The sequence below is a fragment of the Malus domestica genome, chromosome 08 (assembly GCF_042453785.1).
Source record: "Malus domestica chromosome 08, GDT2T_hap1".
NCBI classification, from domain to species: Eukaryota; Viridiplantae; Streptophyta; class Magnoliopsida; order Rosales; family Rosaceae; genus Malus; species Malus domestica.
Window position 1 is genome coordinate 7,005,454 of NC_091668.1, and position 8,465 is coordinate 7,013,918.

Consider the following 8,465-nt stretch of genomic DNA (forward strand, 5'->3'; position numbering starts at 1 on the left):
TTTTATTTTTAATAATTAGTACCTCACAATGGGCTAGCAATAATGTGATTCAATTTTGTTTGTTAAATATTATTTTCTCTATTATTAATGTAAATTTTCAATAGAATGTAGATCAAAATTGAAAGACCGATTTTATTATGTGAATTCAGCTACTTTGATTGGTTTATGAGGGATTTCTTCTAGCATAGTCTAATATTATTCATTTAAAACGTATAAGTCGTGTTGTGTAGCATGATATGATTCAGAAAATGTCTTCTGCATGCGCGTGAGCACGTGCATGAAGGCTAGTAGATTATATAAAGAAGTAGAAACAACTTGCATACATCAAACACATCGAATGGAAGCACCATCCTACTACTACATTTTCCTCTTCATCATCTTCCTTTTCCTCAAGAACTACCTGTGAAGATTGAACAAAAAACTCCCACCAGGCCCTTCTCTTTGTTTCCCCATCATAGGCCATCTCTACCTATTCAAGAAACCCCTGCACAGAACACTTGCCAAACTCTCCAACAAATATGGTCCAATCACATACCTCCGATTCGGCTCCCGCCCCGTCCTCCTCGTATCCTCACCGTCCGCGGCTGAGGAATGCTTAACCAAGAATGACATCGCTTTCGCCAACCGCCCCAAGTTTCTCGCCGGAAAACACCTCGGACACAACTACACCTCCCTCACCTGGGCCTCTTACGGTTCCCACTTGCGCAACCTACGACGCATAACCTCCCTCGAGTTATTGTCGTCCAACCGCCTCCAGATGTTTCACGACATCCGTGCAGATGAAGTTAGGTCATTGATTTGCCTGTTTTTCCGAGGTTCTAACAGCCGTGAATTTCAGAATTTCGAGATGAAGTCAACGTTTTTTGAGCTTACACTTAATGTTCTGATAAGGATAATCGCCGGAAAGCGGTATTACGGAGAACATATGGCGGATTTGGAGGAAGCGAACTGGTTTAAGCGGATTGTGACGGAGACCTTTGAGCTGAGCGGGGCTACGAATATAGGAGATTTCGTGCCAGCTTTGAAGTATTTGGGAGTAAGGGGGCTTGAGAAGAAGTTGGTGATATTGCAGAAGAAAGGGGATGGATTCATGCAAGATTTGATTGAAGAACATAGAAAATTGCAGAGTAGCTCTGTTTCTGAACAGAAGAGGAAGACAATGGTGGAAGTTTTGCTTTCCCTGCAAGAAACTGAACCTGAATATTATACAGATGAGATCATAAGAGGCATCATGCAAGTAAGTCTCTGTCTCTTGACCAAAATATGTGAAATTGTAGAGTGTGCATATTGCATTAATTTTCTGCTCAAAGATAATCTTTTAGTTTGTTTGGCTGTATACAATGTTCAACCTAGCTCTCTGAAATATAATAATAGAAAATTTAGTCTAATACGTCTGTCTACTTAGCATTGCTCATAAATAATTTTATATTGACTTTTTACTAAAAATTGTCTTTGAAATTATCATAACTCATTGATCCTAAAAATTAAAATCGATAGAAGTGGTCATTAAAACTGTCAATCATCAATCATTTTGGTCATTCTCCGTTAAATTGAAGAAATCATCAGTTCAAGGAGAGGGATTGACCTGACAAAAATACCATCAATTTAATTGAGATTTCTCGCAAAAATACCAAAATGATTGACTGTTGACAGTCTTAGAGATCACTTCTATCGATTTTAAATCTCAAATATCAAAATGTTGAGTTATGCTAATCTCAGTGATAATTTTGAATAAAAAAAAACCTTTCATATTTTGACACCTGTGAATATTATATAACATTGGCAACATGGATTTTTGAATTAAACTAAGGTCAATGTCCAACTTTTCACGTAGCTAAACATATATTTCAAATGAAAATTATTTTCTTTATGTAATAAAGCGGATGTCATTATACATTATTCTAAGTTAATAATGCATTGTTATTTTTTTTTAACAAACGATATTATTACACTAAAGGTGTAGGAATTGGGTTAAGCCTCACAACGACATAGCAGCAACTTAGTTCAATTTTTCTTTTGATGAGAATTGAATATAAAATCTCATATTTATAAGTGAAGGAAAATATTAGTGGCATGTAGTATTAAATGGCAACGCACTGCTATCTTTTATGACTTTTTCAATCCAATGCGTGATCAACTTGTCATACCACAACAATAGCATTTCAGTTGCATAGAAGCCCTTCTCCCATATTAGATCGCTCCACCAAACCAGTTACTTATATGTAAATTGACTCTTACAAATGAAATAGACCTTATGGCTTAAGGTTTTTTGCACAATTGCACCCACATGCCGTGTTAACAGCAGGAACAGACACCTCATCTGGAACCATGGAATGGGCTCTATCCCTTTTGATCAACAACCCAGAAGCCCTTCCAAAACGCTCAGACTGAAATTGATAACCACATTGGACAAAGCTGCAGGCTACTTGAGGAATCAGACCTTCCCAAGTTACCCTATCTCCAAGGCATCATCAGTGAAACCCTCCGAATGTACCCAACAGGCCCATTGCTAGCCTCCCACGAGTCAGTAAAGGACTGTACCGTGGGGGGCTTCCACGTCCCACGTGGAACAATGTTGTTCATGAACATATGGGCCATACAACATAATCCAAAGTTGTGGGCACAGCCTGACCAATTCAAGCCAGAGAGGTTCCATAACCTACAAGAGGAAAGAGATGGTTTTGTTTGGTTGCCGTTTGGGGCAGGGAGGAGGGGCTGCCCCGGGGAAGGCTTAGCGACTCGGATAGTCGGGCTGACTCTAGGATCACTGATTCAGTGTTTTGAGTGGGAGAGAATTGGTGAGGAAATGGTGGACATGCGTGAAGGGACTGGTCTCACCATGCCTAGAGCTCAACCTTTACTTGCAAAGTGCAGGCCACGCCCAAAAATGCTTGCCCTACTATCTCAACTCTAAATGGGGTCAATGCATGTTTTCCTACCCCTGTTTTTCTCTAAGTTTGCATCGTTTTGAATCGTTTTTTATTTCTCTTAATTCTAACCCACAAGAAATGACCCCGATTTTATCCAACAAAGGTAACATGTAGAGAAAAGATTATTACATGATAAGCATCCACTCAGAAGAACTTGGTCGATGTGTCTTATTAAATTGATAAATCGGAAATTGGCGGTGTTGGTTTTGGAAGTAGGGGTGAGTTCGAGAATCGAAAATTGAAAAAAACCGAACTGAAGTAAAAAAAAACCAAATCGAAAAAAATTGAATTGAAAAAACCAAACCAAACCGAATCGAATTGAAAAAACAAGTGGGAAGGATCCGTGGAAGGAAAAATGATCTTGAACATGAAAAATTTATGTGTACATGCTGCATATCCAGAGGGTCAGAGGAGTGAGCAGGCGAGCCCAAGTCTCTTGACACCGCTGAGGGCCAGCCGAAGGCGTTGAGTGGGCCCACATCGGACGGTACATGGCTGCGAAGAAGGATGGGGAGGTTGAGAGAGAGGTAGAGAGAGAGAGAGAGAGAGAGAGAGTGGGAGGTGTGAGGAAATTGTTCTGGTGGAGGAGAGGAGAGGAACCATTGGGGAACTAACCGTTTTTTAAAGTGGTTGGCGCACAATTTGAATAGCAAGAATTTATTTAATGTTAGGTGTTTGTTAATTTTATGTTATTAATATTTTGACACTATGATCATTGGAGCATGTTCATGGAGAATTTATTGCGCTCCAAAGAATATTGGAGCTTGGTGGTGACTAAGATTCCTACATTAGCAGACGAGAAGGATCTCACTCATGCACAGAAGAAGACCATTGATGATCAAAGGCTAAAAGATTTGAAGGCTAAGAACTATTTGCTCTAGGCTATTAATTGATCAATTCTGGAGACGATATTAAAGAAAGATACTACGAAGGACATCTAGGACTCCTTGAGGTAGAAGTACCAAGGTACCGCACGAGTCAAGCGTGCACAATTACAAGCTCTTCGCAAAGAGTTTGAAGTTTTGCATATGAAGGAAGGGGAATCAGTGAATGAGTACTTCGCACGAACTCTCACCATAGTCAATAAGATGAGGATTCATGGGGAAAAGATGGAGTGTGGTGGTCATCAAAAACATTCTAAGATCAATGACTCCTAAATATGACTATATGGTGTGCTCTATTGAATAGTCTAATGATCTCGACATCTTGACCATCGATTAGCTCCAAAGTAGCTTGTTAGTGCACAAGCAGAGAATGGGCAGGCACATGGTGGATGAACAAGCTCTGAAGGTGACTCATGAAATCCAATTAAGAGGGAGAAATGGATGCAGCGGTTTCAGAGAAATATGACGAGAGAGGGGTATGAATGGACCTGACAAATCTACCCTTGAATGTTACAATTGCCATGAATTTGGGCATTTTCATTGGGAATGCCCCAAGAAAGGGAAGGATTCAAAAGGCTTCTACACAGAGACAAGTGAAGAAATGATGTTGATGGCTTATGTGGATATCGAGGAAGTTGACATAAATGAATTATGGTTCTTGGATTCAAGATGCAGCAACCATATGTGTGGCAAGAAGGAGATATTCACAGACTTTGATTAAACCTTCAAGAAATTTGTGAAGTTGGGGAACAATTAAAGTTTGGCTATGCTAGGGAAGGGAAATGTTTGTATGGAAGTCAATGGAATCTCAGGTCATCACTGGGGTATTTTATGTGCCGAATTTAAAAAACAACTTACTGAGCATTGGGCAACTGCAAAAGAAAGGTCTTGCCATTTTCATACAAGGTGCAATTGCAAGATTTATCATCCTGAGAGAGGATTGATTTGGGAGACATCAATGGTTGTAAATAAAATGTTCATCATTCTTGCTTGTACACAACCACAAGAACAAAAATGTTTCAACACAATTGCACCTTAACTGTGGCATTGTAGATATGGTCACCTGAGTTGGAACAGCCTAAAAATTCTTCAACAAAAAGAATATGGTGAAGGGCTTACCAAAGTACAAGGCTCATTTGGTTGCAAAAGGGTACAATCAACAATATGAAGTGGATTATGTTGAAGTGTTTGCACTTGTAGCTTGCTTGGATACAGTTCGTGTCATATTATCACTTGCAGCTTAGAATAATTGGACAGTTTACCAGTTGGATGTCAAGTCAACATTTCTTCATAAAGATTTGAATGAAGAAGTGTTCGTTGCACAACCTTCTAGCTATGAACAAAAGGGGCATAAGCACAAGGTATATAAGCTTTAAAAGACTTTATACAATCTTAAACAAGCTCATCGAGCTTGGTACAGCCGCATTGAGTCCTATTTCATGAATGAAGGTTTCGAAAAGTGCCCATATGAACACACCTTGTTTGTCAAAAGAATGAATGAAGGTAAAATGTTAATTGTTTGCCTGTATGTTGATGATCTTATATTTACTGGGAATGACGAGTCTATGTTCAAAGAGTTCAAGCATTCTATGATGATTGAGTTTGATATGAATGATCTTGGAAGAATGAGTTATTTTCTTGGCTTAAAAGTGCTACAAGGGTAAGAAGTTATCTATATTAGCCAATAAAAATATGCTCAAGAAGTGTTGGAGAGGTTTAACATGGACCCGTGTAATACAGTTCATAATCATATTGTTCCTGGTTTCAAAATGATAAAAGATGAAGGCATAAAGGTTGATAGCATTATGTATAAACAAATTGTGGGAAGTCTCATGTACCTGACTGCCACACGACTTGATATGAGGTATATTGTCAGTTTAATTAGCAGGTATATGGAACAACCTACCAAGCTGCATCTTAAAGCAGCGAAGAAAATGTTGAGGTACTTGAAGGACACAGTGAGTTTTGGGTTGTTCTATAAGAAGGGAGGAAATGAAGAACTCATTAGGTACACAGACAGTGATTATGCTGGAGATTAGGATGATAAGAAGAGTACTTCAGGGTATTTTTTTATGTTGAGTTCAGGGGAAGTCTCATAGTCTTCGAATAAACAACCCATGGTTACTTTATCTATAACTGAAGTTGAGTTTATAACTACAGCATCAAGTGCGTGTCAAGCAGTTTGGTTAAGAACGATTTTGCAGCAGTTCAGTCACAAACAGTGCAAATCCACAATGGTTTATTGCGATAATAGTTCTACTATTAAGCTCTCAAAGAATCCAGTGATGCATGGTCGCAGCAAACACATAGATGTTCATTTCCATTTTCTTCGAGATCTCACCAAGAATGAAGTTGTGGAACTGGTTCAATGTTCTCCGTAGGAGTAGGTAGCAGATATCATGACCAAAACATTGCATTGAAGCTGGATGTATTTCTAAAACTGTGGGAGTTAATGGGTGTTTGCTCACTCATGGATGTAAACTGATTGCTGACAACATTCAATTTAAGGGAGGATGTTGAAGTTGTTAGGATTTCCTATCCATTAGGGTTAGGTTTCCTAGTTTGTAGGGTTGCTTTCAGTAGTTGTTAATAATCCTTATTCTTTAGGGACAAGTTGTTTAATTTGCTTCTAACTTTGGTCGTGTTCTGCGTTATTAGGTTTGTTAAAAATGTAGGATGCTTATTTCTAGCTTTCAGTTTCTTGTAAGGCTATTTAATGCCATTGTTGATCTTTTAATTGAATAACAGATATTCTCCCAGCTATTGAGTGTGCAAACAAACATTCATTCACAAGTTTTCTTGAGTGTTCATCCTCGGGTTTCAACAGTTGGACTCATGGTGACCAACTGCTAAGATAATAAGATATTGATCTACTTATCAATGGAAAAACAGCTCCAGCATATCAACGTATCAATGGAAACTTCAATCTTCTTATTCTACTTTTTGCTCTTCTGTTCACTTTCTTTTTCTCAAAAACTATTTGCAGAAAATTAACAAAAAACTCCCACCAAGCCCTCCTCTTTGTCTTCCACGTAAGAATCCTATGTGGACTCAACTAGTTGTGATAAAGGAGAAGTAATAGGTTGGTAATGCAAATCATTAGAGTTTGAATACGTGTAAAACCAACATCGTATAATTGAGAAAATACATCCAACGTGCTTCTAAAGCCACTCCATACACAATTAGGATTTGGTGCAACGGGTGAACAACCAATCCTCCATGATAGATGGAAGTTGGCTACCATTGCATCATATAAATGAATTCCCTGCTCATAGAGAAAGGTTTCTACGTTCGGGGTCTATCACCATTAGAATATAAAGGTCTCTGAATGAGTAGAAGAGTTTTTTACAACCACCATGTCTTCAACAGGTAAGTCTTCTACTCATATAGATTTGTTGAATTGTGGCCAAGTGGCCATCACCTTTCCTAATAAACAAACCAAAAGAAAAAAAGTGAAAGACATCATGATTATGTTTGTTGAAAAGAAAAAAGGAAAGTCATGATGATGTTTGTAAAGTAATCATTATGTCTTTACTTTAGTTTTGTTTATTAGTTGTTTTAGGATTGATGAATGTTAGCATACGGAAGTGAGAAAGAGAGAGGAAGGAGTGTGCAGCATTTTCTGTTTTTAGTAGTCCATCTTTGAGAGAGCAAAGAGAGCTGCAGAGAGCAGAAAACTGAGAGTAGAAAAGAAGAAGAAGGTGCTCTTCTTTTTGGTTAGCAATCATCCATCATAGTTATTGTTGTAATAGCTTTGAGCTATATGTATAGAGAAGAAATTATTCATTATATTTCTTTCTCTATTTGTTTCTGTGGTGTGTGAGAGCTATTGGGTGTATTGGGTTATTTGGGTTGTGAGATTGCCAACACTTTGTAAACTCCCATTTGGTTGATAGTGGATTATTGGATGAGCTCCTATTGCTCCAAGGACGTACTCCAGTTACACTGACTGTTGAGGAACCTCGTTAAAATCTTGGTGTCTTTAATATTTTGTTCTTGCATTTCATTTGATATATTTCCTGTGGGTTAGCTTGAATTGGTTCCAACGGGTTTGGTGCTATCCTAGCACAACAAGATTAACATTTGATATAGGGTTCATGTTAAGTTAAAATTTTTGCTCCAACATTTGGTATCAAAGCCAACTTAACAGGCCCTAGATCCACTGTATAGTTAAATTGCTTGACAGCGATAACATGGTACTTAACTATTTTTTTATTACTGGTTTCTCATTTGTTAATAACTGTATCACTTTGGATTCTATGAGAGATACCATTATCCCGGGTCCGAGGGTACGACGGGAGGTCCACAGTGCCGATGCTTTAGTATGCGAAGATGAATGAAGTGGCTTGCAACGAGAGCTACCATATAATCGAATTGTTCAACTTCGGACTTAATGAGTTTGCTCGTAATTCGGGTCTCTTTCGCCAACTCCAATGAAGCAGTTCATAGATATGGGTTTGCTCAGTCTCAACAAGCAAACGATACAGTGGTGAACAAATTGTTCGACACACTGGACATGATCGAAGATCATTTAAGCAGTTAGAGACACCTGTGTGGAGATGAAATCACACTTGTAGATGTTTGCTTGTTCACTACGTTAATCAGGTTCGATCTCGTTTACAATCCGATTCTATCTTTTCTACTCCTATAA

The 8,465-nt window shown here is 38.4% G+C and overlaps 1 pseudogene; it reads left to right on the forward strand.

The window, feature by feature from the left end:
• Positions 1 to 406: 406 nt before the first annotated feature.
• On the forward strand, positions 407 to 2,972 carry LOC103441244 (cytochrome P450 81Q32-like; annotated as a pseudogene).
• Positions 2,973 to 8,465: the final 5,493 nt, after the last annotated feature.